General features: G+C 42.4%; 1 protein-coding gene and 1 long non-coding RNA gene across 13 annotated transcripts in view; one reads left to right on the forward strand and one right to left on the reverse strand.

The window, feature by feature from the left end:
• Positions 1-16,795: 16,795 nt before the first annotated feature.
• Positions 16,796-21,248, reverse strand: LOC137849664 (uncharacterized). The gene is made up of 2 exons (XR_011092016.1): positions 20,744-21,248; positions 16,796-17,011 (listed from the first exon to the last, which is right to left on the reverse strand). It is a non-coding gene; the product is annotated as an uncharacterized lncRNA (long non-coding RNA).
• FOXP2 (forkhead box P2) overlaps positions 20,160-26,682 on the forward strand; it is a 436,541-nt gene continuing 430,018 nt past the window's right edge. For 11 of the 12 annotated variants that reach the window (XR_011092013.1, XR_011092014.1, XM_068669521.1 and 8 more), the window contains exon 1: positions 20,160-20,295. The gene's annotated coding sequence lies outside the window, so the exon portion shown is untranslated. The remainder of the gene's footprint in view (positions 20,296-26,682) is intronic. The other variant, XM_068669510.1, reaches the window with a different exon arrangement.

Consider the following 26,682-nt stretch of genomic DNA (forward strand, 5'->3'; position numbering starts at 1 on the left):
TAGATATCTCCTGCCTAGATTCAAGTTCCATGCAAACACTACTTACCTCCTTGTCCTCAGTGATCCCCACCAACAGTGGCAGTCTTACAGTAAACAAATTTCATCTAAAATGAGAGGAGATCAAGGCAGAAAAGGTACACAGAGAGAAGAGAAATGGGGGAGACAGGATAAGAAATGGAAGGAAAAATCTTGAGGGTTTTGAATAGCCCTCAGCTCCTCTTCATGTCATGGCATCCCTCCCAGCCTGAGATCAAAATAGAGATGAATTTATTTGATTGTAAAAATGTAAACCATAAGACTTCTCCCTTTGTATTCAGTGAAATTCTAAATGTCAATAAATTACCGAGCTTCATTTCTGAAAATCATTCTGTTTATCCTCCATCCCTGTTCAACAATTCTACGTGCAGTTCTCCTCTGTCGTGCAATGAGAATATCACAGGGAGTTGGGTTAGTCCTTACATTTTGAGCACCTGAGGTCTTGTTTGTTAACTCTCTGATTCGACTGTCTCCAAAAGAAACTCTAGTGTCTGTTGGTTTCTTGGGAGTAGCATTTTGTAGACATCACATACATCCTCCTAACTGAGCAAATTAATTCCTTTATGAGTTGTTTTCAGAAAATATCAAGTAGTCAGTAAGACCCCTTTTTGTGCTTAGGTATTTGACTTTTTTTTTTTTTTTCTTTTTTTTTACTATGCTGCTAAACTGAGAGTATCAACACAGTTTGGACGAGATATTTGGTAAACCTGTGTGCTTCTCTTCAAAAATCTACCAGCAGATTAAGATTTCACTTGAACTTATTGCTGCTTACAATGAAGCTGTCTTTCTCCAGATCTTGTTAATTTCTTTGCAGATGAAAGGATGGTAGGACTTGTTAAGTCTCCCTATCCCCTCTCCCCAAGCAAATTCTTTACTTTATGAAGCATCAGGCTGTTTTTTTTCAAATGTTCCTTGGGAGGTATTTAGGATCCCCACCTTCACACTTGAACTTCAAAGTTGAGCACTGTCTAGTGCCCATCTTCTCAGCATATTTTTCAAGAACAAATTATAAACATTTCAAGCAAAGTGCACTTATTACAAGTTTGTTTGCCAAGTACTGCTGCCTCCCTTCTAAGTTCCAGCTACGTCAAAGCATCTGGTTTACAAACATGTTCCTCCCCTCGACTGGTACATGGATGCCAGGGTGTAGAGGCTTATCACTAATAAAGGAGTTTCCCAGATGAAAGCAGAAAATGCTGTGGGAGTCACTTAATAGACTCTCACTTGTCACAGAGTGTGTAGGCATGTTGTAGTCACCAAGCAGATGAATGAAGTGATGTGCAGGAGGAGTGATTTACCCAACTTCTTCAAGAGTCTGGTCTAAAATTCCACAAAGCCAATAGATTCCTGTTGATTTCTATGGACCTTACACTGTGCTTTCAGGTAATTATTTATTCTAATCATGAGACAGTGACTGCCCTGGGTTCATTTTCTTTAGAAGAGCATGCAGTGATTTGAAATTCCTGCATATTTGCAACTTAGTTTACACAGTATAAATATACATATATATTTACTGAGTAGATAGATAACAGTCTATTTTCTTCAGAAAGCAATGCAGTTCTCAGTCTCATTTTTACTCACAGCTATACCAAATGCGACTTACATAAAGGATAAGTTATTTTGACTTGAAGCTCAGGTCAACCCCAATTTCAAGATAACATAAATCTGGCATAAAGCCATGTGCTTCTCATGCATCACACTCCACAGTGAGATCTATCATTACACAGTCTCAAATACACAGTGCCTAAGCTTTTTTTTTTTTTTTTTCTATCATAGACTGCACAGCAAAATTAAGAACTTTCAAACAACCCTCTGAAGATTTGTGGGAACTTAGGAAGATGTTACACCAATAAATGTTAGCCTGATTGGAACATTTAATAAGTATGGCAAAATGGCTATTACTACATTCTCTCATGGCTCTACTCCTAAATAGGATTTTCTGTCTTTTACAGAAGATTTTAAGGTTCTTTCTTCTGATTTCAGGGGATTTCACCCTAATTTATAGTGATATGTTGAATGTGGACTTAGCTCAAAAGAGCTAAGTCTTGTCTAGACAATGGTGTTGGTAGGATTTTTCAAAAATCTTTTCGTTCATTCCTGCTAAAAGATTTCAGTATTTTTGTGAGTCCATTTAAGTAGTAGTTATAATAAACTATATAACATAATATAATTTGCACAGTTTGGCTTTATATAACTTTATCCTCAGAGAAATAGCTCTGTATAGGATTGATGCCTGATCCAATGCCATACCTTGGCTTGCCCTACCTTTGTTAGGAGGAAGGGGCACTGAATCAGGATGTAGCGAAGAAAAAAAAAAAAAAAAAAAAAAAAAAGAAAGAAAGAAAGAAAAGGAAAAAAAAAAAAAAGCTTTTGATAGCATGGAAAATCTCCAAACCTTTTGCTATTTCTGTTATCAAAATACTGAACTGTGCCCACTCACTTGCGCAAGTCTTTGTTTGCACATACACTAGACAAGTAATCAGATGTATTATTCTTACACAATGCCTTGCAGTCCGGATGCTTTGCAAACTGAATGTGTCTGTCCCTATCTTTTGCATGTGTATGCAGGACAAAAGGGCAAAAGGAGCCTTCCTCAAATCTTACAAGTCCCTTGGAATGACAAATACAGTATTTGCAGAAAAGGTTTTTTTCAGGCCTTGACTGCAAAGCACCTCAGATTCTGGTTATACCTATAGTGAAATACTAAATCAAGGTTTTGACCTAAGACTGCACAGCTTACGTGTTGGTTTGGGTTGTTTGTAGCATCTGACCAGACAGAAGCCCAGGGAGCCTATCATTTCCATGATGGCTGTATCTGCATAAAATCCCAGCTAAGTACTCAGAAATTTGAACAGTCATCTTTATTACCATGAGTCCAGAATTAAAAAGAATAGAGAAATAATAATGATGCACCATAAATGCATAGTGAAAAGCAAGCATTTTCCTTGGAGTGGAGCAAAGAAGTGGGTGGCCACACTTGATAGCAACATTGGTTAAATATTTCAAGAAGCCACTGACATTGTGAAAGTGGCATGTTACTAGAAAACAAACAAACAAACAAACAGAACTGATTCTAAAACTTGCTCTTTTCATTTCAGCAGCGAGGAATCCAGTGCAAGAGCTGCCTGAAAAGAGGACCTGCCATCTGGCTGAGCCAAAGCAGTACATTACTGTTTTTCAAGTACATCATTTTATGGGCTACCTAATCCAGTGCTTGTCCTCAGAGGATGTGCATGTAACTCAGCCCATCTCCCTTTCAGCTCCAAGTGTTGTTAGTAAAAGATTCTTCTCTGTTTATTCTGCTATGTTTTTCATTATGAAGCTTACATATTGTCTTCTTTTCTTCTTCTGGTACTCGAAATGCTGAATTATTGCTCATGGTTCTGTGTGACCTGGTTCTGATGTTATTAGTCTAGCTGCTCTATTTTTGTTATAAAGTATTTCAGGTATATCGCTCTTTGGAACAGTACATTTCTTTTGTGAAAGACCTTCTATTGTGTGCCTGTTTTTCACAATATATATGTGTGGTGCCTACTGCAAATGATTATCTGCTGTATACATAAAAATAAGGTGTTTTAATCATAATATGCCCATCATTTCTGCTGGCCAATTTACAGATTTTTTTAAATAAATAAAGAAATAAATAAAAAAGAAATACTGGTGTTCCTGGAAATTTTCTATTACAGGAGGAAAATAAATAAAATAAAATAAAATAAAATAAAATAAAATAAAATAAAATAAAATAAAATAAAATAAAATAAATAACAACAACAAAAAAGTAATCCTTAATCTCATTCAATACTGCCAACTGGAAAAAAAAAAATCCAAATGTATACTATTCATTGCTATGTTTTCTGAGGCTCATCAAATGCAGGCTGTTTCATATCAATGGCAGGAATGAAATGTCAGGATTAAAGGCCTTTTGTATTTTCCTGGATCTTAGCAGCCAGAATATAGAGGCATCTTGAGCTGACCTCTTCTGATGAAGAGGAGTAAAAGGAAAAAGGAAGTCTACAATTAAAAGAAGCCAGAACCCAAGTGATGATGTGATTTACAAATCAGAGATGCATAGCTTTCAGAAACAAACAGGACATGTCTATGATCCAGTGATTTTCAGTGTGAGATTTTCCATCTCTGTCCCACTAAAGTTTTCAAAAGTCCAGATTAAACTAAAACAGGAGGAAAGGGACTTGTTTCCCCCAGTAACGTTACTTATTCCACACAAGCAAACTTTAACTTGTGTTGAGGTCTCTCATTGCCTCAGGAATGTAAGAGGTTAATTCAAGCTGTCTTGATATCAGATAATAATTACATGATTTATGACCTCTGTCATAAAGCATCCAAGAGATCAAAGACCAAAATAATGTTGCCTCATTTTATGTTGATTTTGTTCAATGCTGGTAACAGATGGAACTTTTTTTTTTTTTTCTAGAAGTGCATTTTTTTCTTGCTTTAAGTCCAGTAAACTAATTGTTCCTTAATATGTACCATTTTCACCATTTTTCCTTGAGCTGTCTTCCAACCATAACATATCCAAATAATGGACAGTTGCTATCATTAAGGCAATTCCTAAACTTTCTAAAAACAATTTTTTGTTTGTTTGCTTGTTTGTTTGTTTTTTAAAGTCTTAGTTTTAGAACAAAAGAGAGTTCTGCATTAAGATTCTTTTTATACTATTTATTTATTTATCTTTATTTATAGCCTTCTAAAATCATTGTGTACCCTTAACTGGTTTTACTGCAGAATCCTTTACAAATTCATAAAGTGGCAGACATGCTATCTTGTTTTTGGTTTGGTTCATTTAATACTTTTCTGTTCTAATAGTACAGGCACTCTTGTCTGTGATGAGGCATATGAAAAGTACCATCTATACAGTAAATCAAGGAGTTTAGGTAAGAATAAACTAATTACCCAAGTTGGAATTTTGACAAGACACTAAAATCAATATCACCGCTTCCTTATACCAATGCAATGAAGAATAAGTCACAGGGTAAGACTTTACTTTCTATATGTCATTGGAGAGAGACAATGCTTTCAGCATCAGTGTCTTTTGGCACTGGACACAGGGCTGGATCAATACTGACACCAGAACAGGAATGTCACCTGCCAGGATTTTTACAGCATGCCTGGTTTAAAATAAATAAATAAATAAATTGATTAAAGCACAGGAACAGCTTTCTGAAGGCTTTTCTTTAATTCCCAGACAACTCATAGAATTCCTCTGTGAACTTGGGCACTCCGTGTCTCTCAATTTGTCTTCTGCTTAAAGGAAATAATAACACTTACTGACTTCACAGGATTTTTGAGTGATTCTACTTATTAATTTTTTGTAAAAAGCTATAAGACTTTTTTTCTGGAAAGCAATATAAAAGTGCCAAGTTTTATTCATGCACTTACTAGTATCCTATATACTAGTGTACACTTAACAAACTAGTTGTGTTTGTAAAACAATTTCCAATGGTATATCTATGGTTTCTTCAGAATTTTAATACATTATCACCTACAAGCCTGGTTCAGAGAAAGATATGCCATTACTAAGGTCTCTTTTGATTACTCAGGATCATGTTTTGTACTGCTGCATTTGGAGTCTTTTGCTTTGATGGCTGCAAGGTACCTAAAGCTCAGTGTTTCAGCCTGGTCATTTCAGAACTTTGCAAAATATAAAAACAGAAGTACCACCACAATTATATGGTCCAGCTTCTTGTATGGAGCAGACTGTTAGAGTTGCCTACACTAATTCTTCTTTGAGCTGTCTTTTAGAAAAGCATGTTACAATTGCCATTAAGGATGTTAGGAAGTAGCTCACTCCAATGTTCATTTCTGGCATGAATTTGTCCAGATTTTCCTATTTCATCATATTTTCCATCATATTATTACTAATTTAATGTATTTGCTAGATTTAAGAGTCTATAACAGAACCTGTAAAATTCCCCATGGTAACAGCTTTGAAGTTGTTTCAAATCAATCTGTAATATTCTCAACTGATAAAATAAACAGATTGAGTTCTTCGAGTCTTTTACCCTGAGGCATGATTAACAGTCCCCAAGTCATGTTTGTGACTTTTGTCTGAACTTCTTCAACAATATTCCTGAACCATGGACCCTAGGACTGGTCAAAATATTTCAATAATGATTTCATCAGCGCTAAATACAACAACAGTGTAATAACTCTCGACACCTATCTTCATTCATTATTCCTCTGATGCCTATTTATTAAGCTCATATTAGACATTTGGTGCACTGTGTCATATCGGGAAATTATATGCAGATGACTATGAACTCTGATCCCCAACTCTTTTGAGAAGTATTGCTTCCGAGAACAGAGGATCCAATATCTAATTACAGGCTGAAATGCTACTTCTTAGATTTTTAGTTATTGAAATATATTTCACCATACTAATATTTATACTGTTTGGAAGTGATTTGATTACTCTCTGCTGGTGATGAGCCTCTGTGTTCCTCCAGCCATTCCTCCAGTCATTTTTATGTTTACAAACATAGGCTCTGATGGCCCCACTCTAGCGATACAGCTGAAGCAATTGTCAATAATTAAAGTTCCAGTTGATGGAGGAAGACTCTTTCAAAATGCGATCCTGTGAGAACTGTATAATTCTTCGCTGGGACTTGGTAAGATGTTTTTCTGAATCCAACAGAGATAAGCAAGGAAGATGATCTCCTTTCTTCCACCAGATATAAATGTTCAAGCTACTGCTGAACAGAGATTATCCAGACCTTTTAAAATAAAGGTGTTCAGTACTGTCTTTTGGTATAGAACACCACCACAGTTAAAGACCTTGTTGAGTGAAGATGAATTGTCATTCCTTTATTTTACATTAGTCTGTCACTGTATTAACTGTATTAACATTTTTCTTGTATTATGAGAACATATGCAAAGACTGTGTAAAATATTTTTACGTTATCTCTGCAATGCTAAAAATTTCAGTTAAATCTCTCTAAACTTTCTCTTTTTTTTTTTTTTTTTTTTTTTGGCAAAGTAGACTACATAGTATTGGTGCCAGTAAAAACACTAGACGTCCCCATGCTACTGGTTAGAACATCCTTTCTCACTTCTTAACTAAAGAAATTCATAATATGACATAATATGGTGAGTCTTAATTGAAAACTACCTCTAACATTTACAGCTCTGTCACAAAACAAACAAACAAACAAACAAACAAAAGCTTTAAGGTTTGGTTGAAAGAGACAAATGTTTAGCCAAAGATGCTATTTAAACAAGTCTTACAAAAAAATTACAGATTTTACATAATAGGTAGGTATACTCTTATTTAAAGTAAGAAGACTTTAGATAATCTAGATAATCTCAAGATTTGACTGACTCATTGTCTCTCTAGCTCTTCTCAAGTAATAAATTGTTAGCAAAAATCATGAAGTAATGAGAAGAGAGAGAAGTTTTCAGTGGGTAGAAAAGGATAGGTCAATTTCGCTTCTTATTAGAAATTTTACATATATGGTAAGTGCTTCTTTAATTCCATTTTGTAGTCCTTGTTTTTTCTATGTATTATTCAGAGATTAGATTGATTATTGTAGATATTTAGGACGAATAATTCTGGTTTTGCACAAAGCTTAATAATACGAATTTGTCCCTCCTCTGAAATGTGCTCAGAGGAATTGTTGTCAGAACTAGTTACAGCTTCTTCTTTCTCAGCCTGCCCTGTCCTGTCTTGCTTTGCTCCTCAGCTGAAGTTAGAACATAAAATAAGTTTGTGAACTCTATATGGTTCTAATTTATGAAGCTGGCTTTGGTCCCTAAGGGACCATATGCTGGCCAGAAATCATCACAATAAAGACACAGTTCATCTTCCCTCTGAATTTCCCAACCTTTCTTTTGCTTAACATGCTTTTTTGGACAAGACAGAAAGCAGTGGGAACCAGCTACTCTAGTTGTACACCATTTGACAGTTCACTTCAGCCAGGGGAATTTCTACACTGGCATCTGTGACCAGATTCCAAGTTTCTTTACTGTTCAAAGACTGCAAAACAGCTGGGTCAAGGGGCAGAGAGTCTATCTGAATTTATTTTGCTTAAGCTTGAGGTCTGGTCTTGCTTAGCTAACAAGATCTCATTACATCATAGTCCATGCAGCTATGCCTTACAACGTGTGCTTTGGACAAGATGGTGAAAAGCAATTAAGAGAACAGCGAACGCAGAGATTGTTCAGATTTCCTCATACTGAGATTTTTGCACCAAGTACTCAAGTTTTCAATCAAAAATTGATCAAAGAAGAACAGGAAAAAGAAGAGATGTACATTTCTTTAATACTAATACTTTTAGCTTGTGGGGAAGGTCATTTCCTCTACAAAAGAGGCTAGATTCTTTGTTTCATGGTGAAATTTTCCTCATATATGATGTTATGGAGAAGTCAAATAAGCAGATTTCTATCTGCTTCACAGATACTTTGTGAGCAACCAAACTGTACATTTTTCATCTTAGAGTATTTTTTAACAAAACAAAACACAATATACTTGAAAATGTGCTGTCAGTGCTTTCATACTTGCATTTCACACTTGCTTCAACACATTGATAAAAAAGGAAAAATATTTACTAGACAGAAGCCAGCTAAGCTTTGAACCCAGATTTTATCCATGCTATAATAAAGTGGTGCATCCTGCATTAGTCAAACAGTGCTTCAGAGTAATAGGATGCATACTGTCAACAGCTATGGCTATGTTTGTTCCCTGGCTACAAATTACTGTTGTCCTCAAATTGGGCTGATTGCAAACTAACTGAAATAGATTTTTTTTTTTTTTTTTTTACAATGCATGGTACAACACTGTCCTCAATGTGCAGGTGTTAACTACAGTTGAAATTGAAATCTTAAACATTAATAATTATAAGACACTTCCTTTAGTGACATTTCCTTTCTGTTTATGAATACACCCTCCCACATGCCATCTCATACAGTGGTGTTCCCAAATTTTTAAACTGCCTGAAACAGAAGCTTGTAAGGAATGATGTGGTTGGTCCCATTTGTCTTCATGGGGTGTTAAAAACCTCGTGATGACAATTCTGACCTCAACACAGCTCATAGCCAGACTTGGCTGTTGTGATCATGGAACCTTAACTCGTATGCAGCACGTTATGATTTTTTCCTGAGTTAATTTTTATTTTAATGATAGTATATGCACAGGAATATATTCACTCTTGTGATGAAGAACCCATGACAGTAAATAAGTAATTATTTGAGAATGGTGTTGTTGTTAAAAATGTTCCTCTGCATTGTAGTCTGAATTTGTCTCATTGCAAATGCCATCCTCTGGAATCTGTTATACATTGTATGTAACAGTGAGGGCCCATCTATTATCAAAATATACTGCTTTGTGGGTATTGTGATACATGCTTTAAAATATGTTTGAATTCTTGTTGCTCTCCCATTAACCTTTTCCAAGTTTTAATCATCTCTCTTGAACGGTGAACATACATTTCTTCTGATCATCGCACGGAGAACTGAGCAAAGATTTTGCTCAGTTGATTGTCATGATCCCTGTGGGTTTTTAGAAGACCTTTTTTTTTTTTTTTTTTTTTCCCCAACACAGACCCTTTGTCTCACTCTCAGCCTCTCCCAGCATAAGTATCCAGTGCACATTTTGCATTCATTTTTCCCATGTATCATTTCAGCATGTATTTCATTCATTCTTTGGGATTGATATCAGATTGACAAGCCCATCCACACTGTCTTGTTTACCACTTAGAAATACAGTTAAAGCATTTGCATTTTTCCATTCTTTTTGGAACTTGCTTTGTTTTCCAAGATTTATTGCAAATCCATATTAATGGTAAAGCAAGAAGTGCATCCCACTCTTTTAAGACTCTTGAATGGCAATTATCTGTGTCTATGTATTTTAAAAACTCTAGCTTTTGTAACTGCTGCTTATTGTCCTCTTTTGTCACTCTAAAATTCAAAACTATTTATTCACTATGTCTATGATCAAAAAAATCTGCTTTATCTTTATAATTTTTAATTCAGGCATCAGCTTTTCCTCATATGACATTGACATCTAATTCCATTTTCTGGTGGATGCAACTCTTTGAGTTAGGAAATGAATACCCATTTTATTAAGTTTGGGTTGAGTTTCTTCATTTAAACACAATTTTCCTTCCTCTGTCATTTCAGATAGGTAGTTAAAGTATTGCCAAATGATACAGTTCAATATTCTGCTCTGGACACCCCCTATTCCTCCATGAGGACATTCATGCATGAGTTTGTTTGCAATGTGTTGTGACTTGGAAACAGATGATGCAATTCTTCTATTCAGCAGGGGTATTTATAGCACATACTATCCAAAATAAATCTTTAACTTAGAAGGCTATTTTCTCTTATTCCCTGAACTCAGTTGAAAGATTCCAAGGGGATTCAATGCATCCATGTGAATCTCCTGTCTCTTCTAAGATGGGAGAAGCCTAAAGAGACCATGTCATTTATGAAAGTATCTAAGCAGGTGTCTAAAATTCAGTTGTTTGGTTACCTCTCTCCTTCTTACTTCTACTTCTCTCTGCCCTTCTCTGGGCAGATTAGGACATTCATTTTAATAATCCAATCATGCATATGCATTCTCATCAGGTTTGAGCCCAACTAAAACAAACTCAGCTTATAAATTAACAGTATCAATTTCTGTTCTTTACCATTCAGGCTCCTGACACTGATGTACAGACACTTAAAGATGTTGGTCTTTTGCTTTGCTTTCAATGCCTGAATTTCATACAAACTCATTGTTCTGTTCTGATATGAGGGTTAATTTACTGCTGAAGTTTCATAGCGTAGTTGTTCACATATCCATTGGTATCAGTATGGACAGAGGGAGATGCTAGCAATGGACAATGCACAAACAGTTCAGGATCGTTTTGGTGGTTAACCAGTATTCTAAGGTTTCTCCACAATATTCTAAAGCGTTTTCAGACCTGTCTGCCCAAAGGGACTCCAACATTTAATTCAGATTAACAACAACAATAAAATCCTTGATGTTTTTACATGTTTTTGAGGCACCAACTATTTCTCCTTTTCTAGACTGTAGCTACACATTGTAAATGGTCAGTGATACACAGTTGAACATATAGCAGTGTAACATGAATTTAATTCCATATAAGTATAAAGAATACAATATATATATTGCTGATTTATTGCTCTTATTTATTAAAGACCTTGATATTTATTTATTTAGTCTCCATACACTTTGTAGTTAGCTGGTCAGAGTCATGGTGCAACCAGCAGTCTTTCTGTAGATTTAGGTAATGCTTATGTTAGGACCAGAGCAGGCCCTATTAAAATCCATGGATAAACTAGCAGATCATCTCCTAGAATAATCCCTCTTAAACCTTTATTACAGCAAGTAGCACCAGTTCACCTGTTATATTAAATACAATAAATTACAGTAAAAAGAATTATTGTTCTTCCCTTCTTCAGCATAGATATATATGGGCCCAAAGTCAAGTGTGTAGTTTTTTATTATTATTATTATTATTATTGTTTTGTTTTGTTTTTGTTTTTCAACAAACTAAAAATACCAGAATTTATGTGTGTAGTACCTATAATTCTATTATTGGAACAATTTTTTAAGAAGTCAACATTGATTTAAGTACTCTTAAAGAAAAAAAATGGCAGATTTCCAAGATTATTGTCAAGATTATTTTCAATAATCTGATGTCTTTAAATGACATGTCTTTAAATCTGATGACTGGTGACTTCTGAAAATCTAACACAGAGGGCGCTCGTGAGTAGAAGAGACATTTGTTTAATGAGATGTCCAAGCTTAAATTTTTAACCACCAAGTTTCAGGAACAGAGCGCTCCAGAGAATGGGTGGTTGGGCTGAGGTAAGAAGATGCATATGGTTTGAGCAGATGACTCTGGAACGTGCTTTCCACATGTCCAAGTAAGCTTCGGCTAGAGCCGCATCTTTGGAAATGTGGAACATCGGAGCTAGTGTCATTCCTGCCTTGAATTGGAATCAGGGTCCATGAGTTACTGAAATGATTTAGGAGTAGTTGCAGTTTGAGAACTTGAAAAGATGTTGTCTAATATTGGAAAAGAAGGAAGAAGAAGAAGAAGAAGAAGAAGAAGAAGAAGAAGAAGAAGAAGAAGAAGAAGAAGAAGAAGAAGAAGAAGAAGAAGAAGAAGAAGAAGAAGAAGAAGAAGAAGAAGAAGAAGAAGAAGAAGAAGAAGAAGAAAGAAGGAAAGAAGGAAGGAAGGAAGGAAGGAAGGAAGGAAGGAAGGAAGGAAGGAAGGAAGGAAGGAAGGAAGGAAGGAAGGAAGGAAGGAAGGAAGGAAGGAAGGAAGGAAGGAAGGAAGGAAGGAAGGAAGGAAGGAAGGAAGGAAGGAAGGAAGGAAGGAAGGAAGGAAGGAAGGAAGGAAGGAAGGAAGGAAGGAAGGAAGGAAGGAAGGAAGGAAGGAAGGAAGGAAGGAAGGAAGGAAGGAAGGAAGGAAGGAAGGAAAAGACCATGTAAATAAAAAGAATTCCTTTTAAAATATATATTTTTTTAATTATTAAATGATTAGGTATAAACCAATCTTTGCTAAATTGCTAAACCTCTTGCCTCGATACAAATGTCCAAGGCTACAGATAACACTTCATTTCTTCACAAATCATTTGTTCTAAAAAGTGCTGTTTTTTCTGAGTCACTTAGCCTTGCCTACTGCTTTGCTTCTTATACAATGAGTAAAATAACTGACAGACTAAAGTGCAGTGCTGTGATATCCAATTGTGTTGACTGTGCGTGATTCTACATTTCTCTGATTCTCCTTCTAGCTCTACTGGCTGTGCAGCTGTAGCAATAAAAAGCGTGTTTTGCTGTTTAAGGAAAGTGACAAGTAGGATGCTGAGGCAGAAAGTAGTATTTTGTCATTTATCTGATTATAGTTTTGTACAAATTTGGAAAACAAGTTACTTTGATGCTTCTGTATCACAGAACTCTATAATTCACATCTACAAGGCATTATCTCTATTGCTTTAAAATATATATTCTAAGGTTGTGTCCCTGCAATCCCTTTAAATAAACCTAAAAAGGGGCTTGTTTATTTAGTGTTCAACTAGTGTAAAACTCCTGTATCTAACCATATTGTTAACATCCACAGTCTGCTTTCAATTTACTTCACAAACCCATGAATTCTACACAAGTGCTTGTGGGTGGAAAGATGACTACTTAATACATGTTAATTTGTGTGCATGACATATAAATGGTTTCTAAAAAGACAGCTCTGTCCCCTACCCCTAAATACTGACAAAATTTCCAGAATGCCAGGAATGTCGTTACAGATGTGTAAATGCCATGAAGCTGAGTGCAATTTTGCATCTTTAATGTGGTCCTTGTGTGTTTGGTACCAAAGTAAAGCAGTTTCCTGATACAGCTGTAATTGCTGTTTGGTTACTAAATGTATTTCCTTAAACATAAGAATGCTTTGCCTTTTTTTTTTTCTTCTTTTCTTAAATAACTAGAAACTTTGTGCTCTTTGGGTATGATGAAATCATAGCTTAATATCAGTGCTGAAAACCACATTTGGGGTTGGAAGCAAACAAAATCAGTACTGTTTTCTTCTGTGAAGCTGAACCTAGCATGCTCCCTCCACAAACTTCAGGTTCTGACAGATGGATTTCTACCCTGTGAAAGCAAGTCATAGCCCATGGGCAACAAATACATGCTGCCTGAAGACATCATGGGACAACTGTAAGAGGCCTTGTGCTGCCTTACCACTCATTTACTTCTACCAGCTCACGCACTTTGAGTGAGGCTGAAGCAGTTCATCTGGAGGTGACACTTCCCGCAACTCTGTAGCTTGGGGCAGGGACACTTTTGCATGCTGGAAGAGGAGAGTGGGACACTCTCACAACAAATAAAAGCAGAAAATCTTCCTGTTAGGAAGACTTCTGTCACCCTTAACAAAAAATTCCTGGAAGTCTCTATTATGTTTTGCTCTCAGTAAACCAAGAAGGGAAAAAAATGAAGATAAATGATCACAGGATAGAAAATGAAAGGCCAGACCACAGATTTTGGTGGAACTCGAGAAGACCCAGTGTTTTATAGCCAGCAGTGTGTTGTCACCGCTGAGTCTGCTTTTGCTGACTTTATTTACCTGACTCGTAAAAGAAATCCCACATGATCTATAGCTTGAGCGAGGTGCCTGGGCTGCCTGCCCATCATGGTGAGGAAGTCAGGGATGAGTCATTTTTCTGAGGTGACTGCTGAAAGGCTGAAGAGACAGTGTTGTCTCAACTGCTGGCCTTCTTGGGGTTGTCATGCCCTGCTATGTTGTGACTCAAAGCCCTTCTTTTGGACATCGTGCTCATGGCGACTGTTTTATAAAAGAAGCAGGTGTCCTTACCTGTTTTAAAACTTCCAGTTTTTCAATATCTTGAAGTAGCTGCAATATATATATTAATGGATATATATTAATAAGTTGTTATGCTATTCTAATTGTTTTCTAGACCCTCCTCAGGCCTAAACCATCAGTTGCCTCCCGTGACCGTGACCTAAGCACTTGCTTTCAGCTGGCCTGGAGTGGGGATGCAGTGTCACTTTGCAGAAAAAAAAAAAAAAAAGGCTGAAGATGGACTGGAGCAGTGAGAGAAGTGTGATTACACAGCCCAGTGGGTAGGACACTTACAGAGGAAAGGGGAGGCTAGGGTCAGGCAAGGCTCTAAGGACTGGTTGGGCATTTTACCTAATTAAAAATTAATGCTCAGCTGCACAGAGGATGCCTAGTTTTAGGAGGTTGGTTCAGTTTAGGAAACATGCCAAGCTTTTCAACCCTACTGTGACAGTTATTTCGAGCAGAAGTGGCATCTTAGGAGCCAAAGGGATTTTAGTGTCACCTTAGCAATGCTAACTCCTCGGAGGGCTAAAGAAGGATTTTGAAGATTGCAGCTTGGATTTAGGATCCTACATTTTAGCAGCACCTTTTGCAATATCTAAACCTTACAGGTCAGATACTAAATTTTCCAGAAGCCATGAGCTGTTTGTGGGACACACTAAGAACTATTGCTTATGCTTGTTTGTGATACTGTTCCAAGAGTTGTCCTTTGGAAACTCACCTCAGTCTTAAAACTTTCCTCACCTTTGACTAAATAATACCTTTGTATACACACCTAAATGCTGGGGACTGGGACCTTTAACTGAAAGGTCAATGTGGCACATTTCTCCTCCAAGTCTGACCACACAAAACAGGAAAAGAAACCACAAAGTTCTGTAGGTCAAGCTTTTATATATAGATGTGAAATATAAGGTAAAAACAAACAAACAAACAAACAAACAAATAAACAAAAACCTTCTGTGTTTTTCCAATACATGAAATGGTTGAAGATTTGCACAGCTTATTGTTATTATGATTTTTCTGTATCAAAGAATCCAGGGAAGACTATCACAGTGCAACCCCTCCTTTTGGAGCAGCACTGTTAAGACAGCATACATAAGGCAGCATCCTGCTTTGTTTTTCTTTCCTCCAGCAACTCTAATTATTTTATTTTTAATTTTGGTTGCCTCTCTAATGCTTACTGAGTAACTTTAAAATGAAATTGTAATAAAACACACTTAAAGCTGTAGGTAGTGCAAACAGTGAAATGATCTGCAAATTTTTGGACGCAAGTTTTTTACCAAACATTCCTAAATCAGTAATTGGTAGCAGTGGCCCAGCCATTTCTCAAAGCAGAGAACATTTCACAGGATTTATTTCTGCCAGAGGAATGTTAAACACTTCTCTCACCAATTGAGAAACCTTAGCCTTTAATGTTGACTCAAAGAGCTTAGTTGCTTATGAGAGCTTAGTTGACTACGGAGAAGGTAGAAAGTATTTTTTTCAGAATAATATGAAAATAGCTGTTAGACAAAGGAATACCGAAAGTGTTTATTGCCTGCAGGGTAATCCCACGTTTCATGATAGCCTAGAAAGTGGACATATAGCCTTAGAGGAAAAGGGTTTCTCGCTTTTGACACATCAAGAAGGGGGACCCTCATCCTGGGCATCAACAGCTACTGGTAGGACAGAGAAAAATCTGAGTTTCACTTTGATGAGGAATCAGACAGGGAAACAAGATTTGTAAGAGAGTGTTAAACTGCCATCACCCCCTAACAATAGCCACAGCACTGGAAAATGCCGATTGCTAGTTACAGGATAAAAGTGGTGAGCACTTGCAAAATGTCAGGCTGAAGACGGGCAAAAAGCTGCGAATTTCCACAGCTGAAGCAAAATAACCTGGAAGTTGAGTTTTAGTGATAAAGCACTCCATACCGAAACCCGTTTGGTTCAATCCTTACCAAACGCCACATGCCCTAAAATAGGAGTTGTGATAAAATATTGATAAACCTGGTGGTTTTCATTGTAGCGGTCTTTGAGCACCCGCTTGAATGGCCGTTCCTACGCCACTCTGAGCAGCAACCTGAAACTCAAGGAATACCTGGAAAATCCTAAAGGAATAACATGCATCTTGGTTCTTTACTAATGATGGCAAATGAGCGCTCTGTAGGCCCATTAGCTGAAGAATTGAGGAAGGGCTGAAGTCTGATGGGCACCCTTCACTTGGTCAGCCAGACAAAGCAGGTACACTGCTTACACCGGGTAATGCAAAAACATTTTGTGATTCCTCTGAGGATCTGTTTACAGCTTCTGCCGCTGTAGGAGGACTCGCGGGTAGCATTAGGACACACCAGCCTCACCCCTTACGTTATTCTATGTGTGTTTTCTATGTGTTTCTTCTCAGGACCCAGCATTATGTGGGTACACACAGAATTGGATCTGGAATCCCACAGCCAGCACCCTAGCAATAAGAACTTTTTATTTTTATTTAATTTAACCTTTTTGGCTTATGTTAGCTTTCCGATGAACTTTCTCCTGAAGGCTGGAAGCCGTGTGGGTGCCGGGCCACTTCAGAGGGCCACCATCCTTGGGCTGCTGGGGGCCAAGCTAGGCATCAGAGGCCGGACACCACAGTGAGGGGCTCCCGGCTTCAGCCCCGGTGGGAAAGTGAGAGCCGTCTGGAAAGGGGGAAAAATATATTAAAAAAAAGTTGCCAGCTCTCATTAAGATTTATTGTACGTCTGAACTTTTGTAGTCCCGACGCTTAACGACAGATGGTGGTGTAACTCCACCAATTTTGTAACGTCTCCCTTCACTTTGATGTTGTAATACAGATTCTCCTCGATTTGACTTCGGTTAAAACCAACATTTTCTGCTCCTTCCAAACCGTCTCGGGAGCCGTGCGCGGGGAGAAAGGGGAACAAACCTATTTAGAAGAGCAGCCTGTTTTCGCGGTCGCGTTATAAACAATCCTAATTGAAAATGGCAATCTGATAGACACCTAACGCTGCCAGCTGCACACAGAAAATACATTAAATTAATTAAAGGAAGACAGTTTCAAAGCGGTTTATTTGAAGCGAGAAATACAATACAACTGTGCAGATGAAATCTCGAACCGTAAACAGGAACAAATAAAACGCACCAGCCTTTTTCATTACAAAGCCAAGTTTTATTTTTTTTTTCCGCCGTAACCACCGCCGTAAAAATAAAAGAGTCGGCGAAGTGTTTGTTTGTTGAGCCCTCCTTTTGCGTGGCACTTGCGAGCCGCTCAGACCCGAGCAACGCCGACTAATTTAAGCAGCCAAGCGTCGTATTGTTCCCCGCGTATTATTACCCGCTAGGCAGAGAGGCTGTCAGCAGCGGCCGTGTGAACGAGGGGGGATTTTTACATCGCCTTGAAACAAAGCGGAGAGCTGCCGGGGGCTGCGGGGCTACCGCGGCTCGCTGGAGAGGAGGGAGCCCGGCTCGACGGCGGCGGCCCGGGACCGGGCAGGGCAGGGCAAAGAGAGGCAGGGCCGGGCAGAGCAGGGCACAATAGGGCATCCCGACCCGGGGCAGCCCGACCCGGGGCAGCCCCGGTGCCGCCGTGCACCTCCTTTCCCCTCCGGCCCTCCGCGGCCGCGGCGCGGGGGCGCCCGACGGAGCCGTCGGTGCCCGGCTGCGGGGCCGCGCCGCCGCCCGCGGGTTCCCCTCCGCCAAGCGCTGTGTTCGCCGCCCCTTTCCTCCGGCCGCAGCTTTGGGACGCCCCTCGCGGCCGGTTCCGCGGGGAAACCCGCCCGGCTCCCCACGGGGAGAGCAAGGCGCCCGCCCGCCGCCTCCGGGAAGGGGGCGTCGGCTTTGGGGCCGCGCAACTTGCGCCTCCGCGGAGCCCCGATGCCGAGCCGGTTCATCCCACCGGCAAGCGGAGCCCGAGGGGGGCGATTTCGTTTGCAGGCGGCGGGGAGCGCGGCGGAGCGCCCCGCACGGGTCCCCCCCGCCCCGCACCGTCCCAGGGCCGCGGGGGCCGGCTGCCTGCGGCCACGCCGCTCCGCAGCCCCCAGCCCCTCGGGGGGCGCGGCCGGCGCCCCCCCGCAACCGTTGCGCTCGCAAAGTAGCGAGAAATAAAAGCGACCGGGGTTTAGCGGCAACGGGGCGGGCGAGGTGTGCGTGAGATAGGGCTGAGGGCGGTGGTGGGGGTAAGGGAGAGTGGGAAGCGGGAGGTGGGGGGGGGAGACAAAAGAGTTGCAAGTAGCAAATAAATATATTTTACGACCACCCATCGGCAGCGCCGCGCCCCCGCGGCAGCCTGCCCCGGCGGTGAACTTTCACCTCCCGAACCCGAGCTCGCCCCATTGGCCGGCCCCGCCGCCGCCCCGCACGGGCCCCCCCGCAGCCGCCCCGGCCCCCTCCCGGCGGCGGGGCCGGGGCCGGGAGGGAGCCGGGGCGGCCCCGTTCGCGGGGGGCCCCTGCGGAGTTGCCGAAGTTGCGGCGGCTCCGCCCCCGCGGTAGCGGCCGTGCAGGAGCCCGGGGGTGGTGGTGGGGGGTGCAGTGCCCCCGGTGGGGCCGGCCGGGAGCGAGCAGCCGAAGCGAAGTTATTATAATTATTATCATTTTTTAATTCGTCCCGTGGTTAACGCCGAGCGGCGGTGCACGCAGGAGAGCTTTGCGAATGCGAAAAGTGCCGGGTGGAGGTTAGGGCGCTGGGAGCGGGAGGATGCTTGAATTACACAGCGCAGCCCGCTTTGTTAATTTGCTGATGTACCTGCGGGGCGGCAGCGGGATTAAGTGCTCGGCATCGAGTGCCCGGCAATCGCGGGGGCCCGCAGCATTCCTCCCGCTTCTGGCCGCGCTGCCAGCCCGTGTGCTCCCCCAGCCCCATCCTCGCTCAAAGCCTGGGGGCACCTCTGGGCTCCCGGGGGCGGCCGGTTCCCTCGGGGGGGGGCTCTTGCACCTTGCCGCGGCCCGTCGGGAGGGGAGAGAAAGTTTCGGGAAGCGGAGGGGCGAGGATGCGGGGGGATGCGGCTGCAACGGGGGGGACCCCGACCCGCATCCTCATCCCTCCTCCCCTCCAGGGCGCCTCCCAATCGGGTCCCTACCCCCGTGCTCGGCCCGCGGCACGTCGAGGGCTGCCAGCAGGCTGCAGCCACTCGGCACTGCCAGCACAACACCCGGCTTTGTTTTCTCCCCGTCTGCTAAACTCGTTGTGTCTAACGGAGCAAAAAAAGGGGGGGAGAGGAGGAGGAGGAGGGAGGGAGAGAGGGAGGGAGGGGGAAGAGGGGGCGGGGAGGGGAGAGCAAACAACTTCCCCGACGGTTTGTTTACACAGCAGGTGGACCCGACGGCGGAGGGCGGCTCGCAGCGACCGCGCCGCGGGGCCCGGCCGGGGGAGGCGCGGAGCGGAGCGGGGCGCGGCGGCCGGGGCAGGGCAGGGCAGGGCAGGGCGCAGCGCGTCCCGTCCCGTCCCGCCGCACTTTTGGCTGTTGCCAATCTCCCCCCCCACACACCTCCTTTCCTCCCACCACCACCCCGCGCATTATTAGCACTCCTGTGCAGGCCACTTCGCGATCATGTGAGGGCTCCCTCTTCACTCCTCTTTTTCTCTCCGAAGGAGTCGGTGTGTGTGTGTGTGCAGCGTTTTTTTTTTTTTTTTCCTCCCCTTTTTTTTTTTTTTTTTTTTTTGCATTCCCAACAAAACACATACACACAGGCGGCACACTCCGCACACAGCCAGACCCCCGCACGCCGGGGGGAGGGAGGAGGCAGCAGCGGCAGGCAGCGCCAGCCTGCGGGAGGGGCGCCAGGCACCGCACCCGCGGAGGGGCCCCCCCGGCCGCCCCCCCCCCCGGCCCGCTCGGCCCGGCGGCGGCAGCGGCGGCTCCGCCCGCAGAGGACTTTGCATGTGCGCGCCCGTGTGCGCGGCTCCGCTCGCCCTTTTTCTCTCGGTGTCAGCTCGTCGGGACGCCCTGCACGGTGTCTCCTCCCGGTTAAGTGTTCCCCCCCCCACCCCCCGCCAACCCCCCGCACACACCCGTCCCCTCCTCCCCCCGCAATCCGGTGTGACTCGCTGCTTCTCCCCCCTCTCTCTCTCTCCCCCCCCCCCCCCCCCAAGGCCTCCGTTGCTCACTCACTTGCCGCGGAAAGTTTGGCCGGTGACATGTGTCAGCTCCCCCGGCGCCCGGGGGCACCGCTCCCGAAAACGCACCGCATGCGGGGGGGCCGCTGAGCCGCGGGGGTGGGGGGGCCGCTGCCCGGCCGGAGTTCGGGCTGCGCCGGAGTTTGGGCTGCGCCCGGGTCCCTTTCTCTGCACCCCCCCCCCCCTCCGGTCCCAGCCCCACTTTCCCCAAATCTGCCGGGGCTGCGGGGCCGAGAACCCTCTCGGCCCCGCACCCTCGCCCCCCCGGCCGCCCCCCGCGTAATTAAAACCAAACAACCTGTAGCCTTCCCGTGCGGGGCCAGAAGTGCAAGGCAGGGAGGGCTCGGGGGCCGGGCTTCCCAGGGAGCGTTTCCAGGGGAGGCTCGGCCGTCCCTCGCCTCGCTTCCCCGTTTGTGTTGTTTTTCTTTTTTCTTTTTTTTTCTCCCCCCCCCCTTTTTTTTTTTTTTTTTAAAGACCTCCCCAGCAGACAGCCGGGGTGAAGAAACGTGTCACGTTTCTCCTTTGTGTGCTGCCTGCCTGCCGGAGGAGAAGCGAGCAGCTCCCCCCCCACCCCTCCGCCTCCCTCCCGTCCTCCGAGCGGAGGGGAGGCCGGGGCCCCCCTCCCGGAGCCGGCCGCCCCCTCGGGGCTACCTCGGGGCGCCCCCGCTGGCACGGGTGGGGAACCGCGGGGCCTCTTGCGCCTGCCGACGGCTTTCGCCCCTCTTCCCTTATACACCCCCTCCCCCCCCCCCCAAAAAAAAAAAAGGCAAAAAAAAAAAAAAGCCCTAAAACCAAGGATTAATAAATAATGCTGCTGGAGCTGCGGAGTTCCGCAGGCGGCCTCCGTGGCTGGTGCGTGGGGGCCTTGCCTTGAAATTGGCTCTTGAAATTCAAGAGGTCCGCGGGACCTGGAAAGTTTTGAAAGTTTAATTTTTTATTTCATTTATTTATTTATTTATTTATTTATTCGGAGAAGGGAGACCGCGGCGGTGAGGCATGCCCTGAGGTGTTTGCTTTTCAAGTCGGGAGTGCCGGGGTAAGGACGAGGAGGGGAGGGAGAGGCGAGCGCCGTGCCTGCCCCGCCGCCTGCCTGCCCCGCAGCGCGCTGCTTGCGCGCCCCGCGGAGCGCTCGGCCTCTGCCCGCACAGCCGCTGCCACCCAGCTGCGCTTGCATGGCAAAGGTAAAGACAGCCCGCTAGGCGATTTCTCTTTTTCTTTTCACCCCGCAGATGTCAGGTTCAGGAGGCTGCGGGCCCGTTTCCCAGCGCAGCCCCTGGCTGGGCACTGGTGAGGTCCCAGGATGGGGTTGCTGCACGGGGTGCAGGCTGGGTTGTGTGCGGGCAGGGCTGTTGGCAGGAGAGCCGTTCATTCAGACCTGCAAGAGCAGTCCGGAGAGAAGCGCTGCTGCTCTATTCTCAGGGAAAAATAACCTCAAAAGTCCCTAAATTTATACTGTCATCATCTATATGTACATGGTGCAGAGCCGCAGATGGGAAGCACACGCGGTAATCACTACCTGGGAATCGCTTCTATTTTTACAAAGCCTCATTGTTTATATACTTTTTTAAAGAGAAAAACACAGAAGATCCCCTTCCAAAGAGGATTTCCCCTGGTCTTTTCCCTGCATGAAAGCCCCTATCCAAAACTCCCTCGAGTCAGCAGGAAGCTTTCTGTTGACATCAGTGGGAATCACTCCGTTGACTCGATGCCCTTGGATCAGCCCTTGGAAATTTCGTTACCAATGTGGGACTGGGAAGTTATGCGTTGTGTCTGTGCTCCCATGTTAATTTGTGGGGGGAAAAAAGAGTCAGATAAAGTTTAAGAGATTTTGACACACTTTTTTTCCTGTGCTAGGTAATTTAAAACCATTAAGGAAAAACATTACTGCTAGTAATATTACTCTAAAGAAAATATGATTAATTATTAAATCCGCTTCTCTAATGCTGCACTAAACCCTTTCGAGTGAGATACAGATTTTAGTGTTCAAATTAGTATTTATTTTTAACTTAAGGCTTTCCCTGACTATAATAATTTGTTCGTATTTAGTATAGATATAGAAAAGATGCCTATTTTGCACTTACTCACTGTTTTAATGTTAGCCTTTCAAAACAGTAGTGTTCTGTAGCATTGTTGTATACTTAAATCATTTGTTTAACTGTTTAGAATAGTAAATTACTAAATAGTTGAGGGAAAGGAAACAGTGTTTCAAACAGAGCATTCCCGAAATACATAAAGTAACCTTCATGCCAATTCATAGGTCACTTAGTGACATACAAAATGATGCATAATTAACTATTCTGATTTATTTTAATACTGGGACCTGAAATAGGCTGCTTCATGTGCGGCCTTACTAGTGTAGGCTGTAAGATGTAACAGTAACGTTAACCTGCAAGCCTGAGCAGAATCAATTGTATAAATATTTGGGTATTTCTTTGTTTTTAGTTTAACCTTGGGGATTCTTAGGTTTTGTCACAAGACCTTTGTTTGAGTAAAGTGTTGGTAACATTTGTGAGAGGAGAAAAATTAAATGTTTTGTAGCTTTCTCCTTAGTGTAAATTTGTGTAAAATTACCAAAGGTTCTGTAAGGAGCAACCTAATTAGTGTTTACAGAGTGTGAGGAAGAGTAAAGCAAGTATGTTGAGCTCGGGATATTTTAATTAATCAATACATGTCACTATTTTTAAACCTCAGTAGGGTCTGTACCATAGCTAGGTGTTGAGTTATAGAGATTTTTGAAGTGACTGATTTTTTTTTTTTGTAATCATCTGTTGCTTAATACATTTTTAAGCTTTCTGTAATAGAATGCACCAAAACTATCATTTTAAGATTAAAGCTATATTTTCTCAGAAATGTTCTTGATGGACTTTAATGTATTTTAAAATATTACTATAGCATAGGCTTTTGTTTTCTGGACTGGTTTACATGAACTAGAATAAGCTTTTTATATTCTGAATATACCTGATTCAGCATTGCATGCACAGGAGTTATTCAAGGCTAGTGGGCTGAAAACAATAGAAAACTTCTGAGATCTGATCCGTGCTGTGGCAGTGTTTTGCTATGTGTCACTGAAAATGTCACTTAACCTCTTTGTTTTTCATCGTCAGAATGTGAGGACTGATATTTATCTTTCTGATAGTGTGATTAATTAATATTAATTCTGAGGGCCCTTTTCTTCCCTTTTTTTTTTTTTTTTGGCAGGTTTATTTTGGAGAAATTTAGTTCTGATAGTGGTTTAAAAAAGAATGGTTGGTGGGAGTCACCATGTTTTTTCTTTGTGAGTCAGATCATGAAGAGGTCACTTGCTTGTAGGGATTTAAAATGATTTAGGACATAGGTCACTGAGAAGTACTCATGGAGTGATTTTGACTGGAGAAAACTGCAAATAACCCTGAAACTCAAAAATGCTATCAACTGGGTTACAAAATACTAATTTTTGGTACAGTTCAAGTGATTACTCTTTTTAAACTTCGTGGCAGCTAGTGGGTCTGGAAGTAATGTGAATTATCTATTTTTTCACTGCCACTGTAGCATACCTCTCAACTAATCCTCATTAAAAGGAATGCTTGTCATTTAGATTCCCGTTCTCCATCCTATTTTGATCTGAAATCTTTCTTGATTGCAAATTAGTGGCACCAGAAAAACTGAGTAAAAAAAAGATGAAATTATAGAACAGGTTAGCTACAGTAAAGTAACCTCAGTATCATGTTCAGTGTTATTTGTTTGGAGGTTTGCTTCCACATTCGCTCTGTCAAAGAATGAAGATCCTTACCTTAGTGCAAGTGTTTCTAATGCTAGTTTTAAACTCAAATTTCAAAACTGCTAGATTGGCATAAAAACAAGGAACAGTCCCACAAGTATCATTTAACACTGATAATCTTTTCTTCTTCTTTTTGAGGCTCTCAGTAGTTTAATGACACTTACTGCCTTTTTAAACCTTCCAAGATATATACTTCAAAATATAAGAGGCATCTATATCCTTTGATGCAAGATTTGCATCTGTTTTGGCTTTTCTGCTTGCTATTTTTTTTAATTTCCATTTCTGCTATATTTGCATTTTAAGGGCAAGACAATGTTTTGTGTCAGGAAGCTGGATTTAAAAGTGCCAGCAATAGCTCGTCTGTGCTGTCATCAGTGAAGTAGCTGAAAATAATCTTTTTAATGAACAGTTGCTTCGACATTCACCGGTGCACCAAAGTGTAGTTTGGGGTGATGCTGGATAGAAAAGTTTGAGCTCCGAAGAGTGAGTTATGCATGGAATGGCATTTAATATCGTGTTTTCAGTTCCCATTCTAAGGCAAATTAAATTGAAATGTTAAGCACGTTGTATTATACTACCAACTATATTAAGCATTTTTAGTGAATTGTAAAGGTTGTTCAGAAGGGGGAACAAGAGCATTGTAGGCTTAACTTTTTATCCATTCACTTAGCTATTTCGTCTTCTTGCAAATAGTAATCACACGTCCTCCTCCTTACAGCTGCAGCTGGAAAGGGTTTCACTGCAGTTGGTTTCACATTTAAATATGTGCGCTAGTCAGGCTTGCTGCTGCGGGCAGAGCTGAGCCCTTGGATGCTGTGAGCAGCACATGTGACGGGCCCGAAGTTTGGATGCTTGTCACCGACGGTGGCAGAAGGCTTTGCTGGGGCTGTAGATTATAGAGGTGACTTTCTGTCTGATGAGGCTGTGCGAGGGAACGGGCAGGTAGGTTGAAGTGATGGGCAGCAATTTCGTTCAGCAGGAGGGAGGGGTGTTTGCTTCCCCGTCACCCCACCTATGCCCTGTTGTGAGAGAAAAGTTTCTGGTCCACTGGTGGCCTCAGACCCTTTGCTCAGTGTGCCCTTGGACCTCTGCATGCCCCAGACCATGGCCGCAAATTGCATCAAATTAAGCATTTCGACAAATTGCTGAGTTCATCCCCGTTTAAGCTAGTTTGCCTGCAGGATGTTGTGAGGAAGGCGCAACTGCAGCAGGCCCGTGCCAGCTCCGTTCCCCTGGGACGTAGCCTGTCCTCTCTACTGTTGGGCCCCAAACTGGAAATGCGTTTGAAGAGTGACATTTTGAGGCTAGGTGATATATCATTATATATAACTAGGAAGTTTTTTTTCTAAGCACGTTGCTTCTTTGGGTAAGTATTTACATTTTTATGAAAAATTGCCTGTACCTCATAAGATTGATGTTTTGCTGAAGGAATATGCAGTCCTATTGAAAGTCACTTGTTTTTGCTCTCACACCGTGATGCATATTTTGCAACTTTGATCAGAATTTCTCAAAAATTTAAATACCGATTTATTCAATTATCCAGCTTCTGTGTTTCAGCCTAAAGCAACATGGTGCTTATTTTAAAAATGGGGATTATGCATTTGAGGTAGTTTGAATTTGTATGTTTGAGATAATTTGACGAATTACATATCTGACACATGCAGGCGTTAAAACGCTGTGATCTTAGCAGATGTAACCACTATTATTTTGGTGGTCTGTCCTCTGGGGGAAGGAAGGGGAATGGCTGTACAAGCTCCGTGTGCTGCGCTGCTTCTCCCACAAGGCCGAGTTGGATAACTCAGTCTGCAAACTAAGGAACCTGTGTTCATAGGGGTAGTCTCTGAGCTGCTGAGTTATTTCAAGCATAATATTGTGCTAAGGATCTATCAGATGTTGAATTTAAATTTGCCCAGGAACGGCTGAGAAAATCTAAAAGAGGTGAATATATCCCTGAACACCATTTAAACCCAGCATTCAGTCAAAGCCAAATCTTGTAAAAAAAGTTGCTCTCAATTACTTTGTTGATTTCTCTTTTTGTAACTCTTAATATTTAGGAGGCTCAACGTTCTTCTGGCATTGTAACCCACCTGGTTAAAAAAAAAAAAGCTGCGGGTAATCACGTGCAGTAAAACCTGCAGTTGACGTTTATCTGCTTGGAAATTAGATCAGAAACTGACAAGTTTTACCACTCACAAATAATGTAAAGGAAATTTTAAGGGGTAGCTGTGGGAAGCCACGAAGGGCTTTGGAAAAGAGAGTGACAACACAAAAACAATGAAGATTTGGGAGTGCTGTGGAAAACAGCCAGAGAAAACATGTGATTGGGACAGGGCCAGCCAGCGTGGTGAGGGGGGAGCCGCTAGGAAAGTGTGGTTTTGCAGGAGAAAAGGCAGCATGATTCTTATCTGATGGCCAATATCTGAAATGCATTTTTCACCATAACTACATCTAAGAGAAGGAGCAACCAACTTTCTGCATGG

The sequence above is a fragment of the Anas acuta genome, chromosome 1, assembly GCF_963932015.1.
Source record: "Anas acuta chromosome 1, bAnaAcu1.1, whole genome shotgun sequence".
Lineage (NCBI taxonomy): Eukaryota > Metazoa > Chordata > Aves > Anseriformes > Anatidae > Anas > Anas acuta.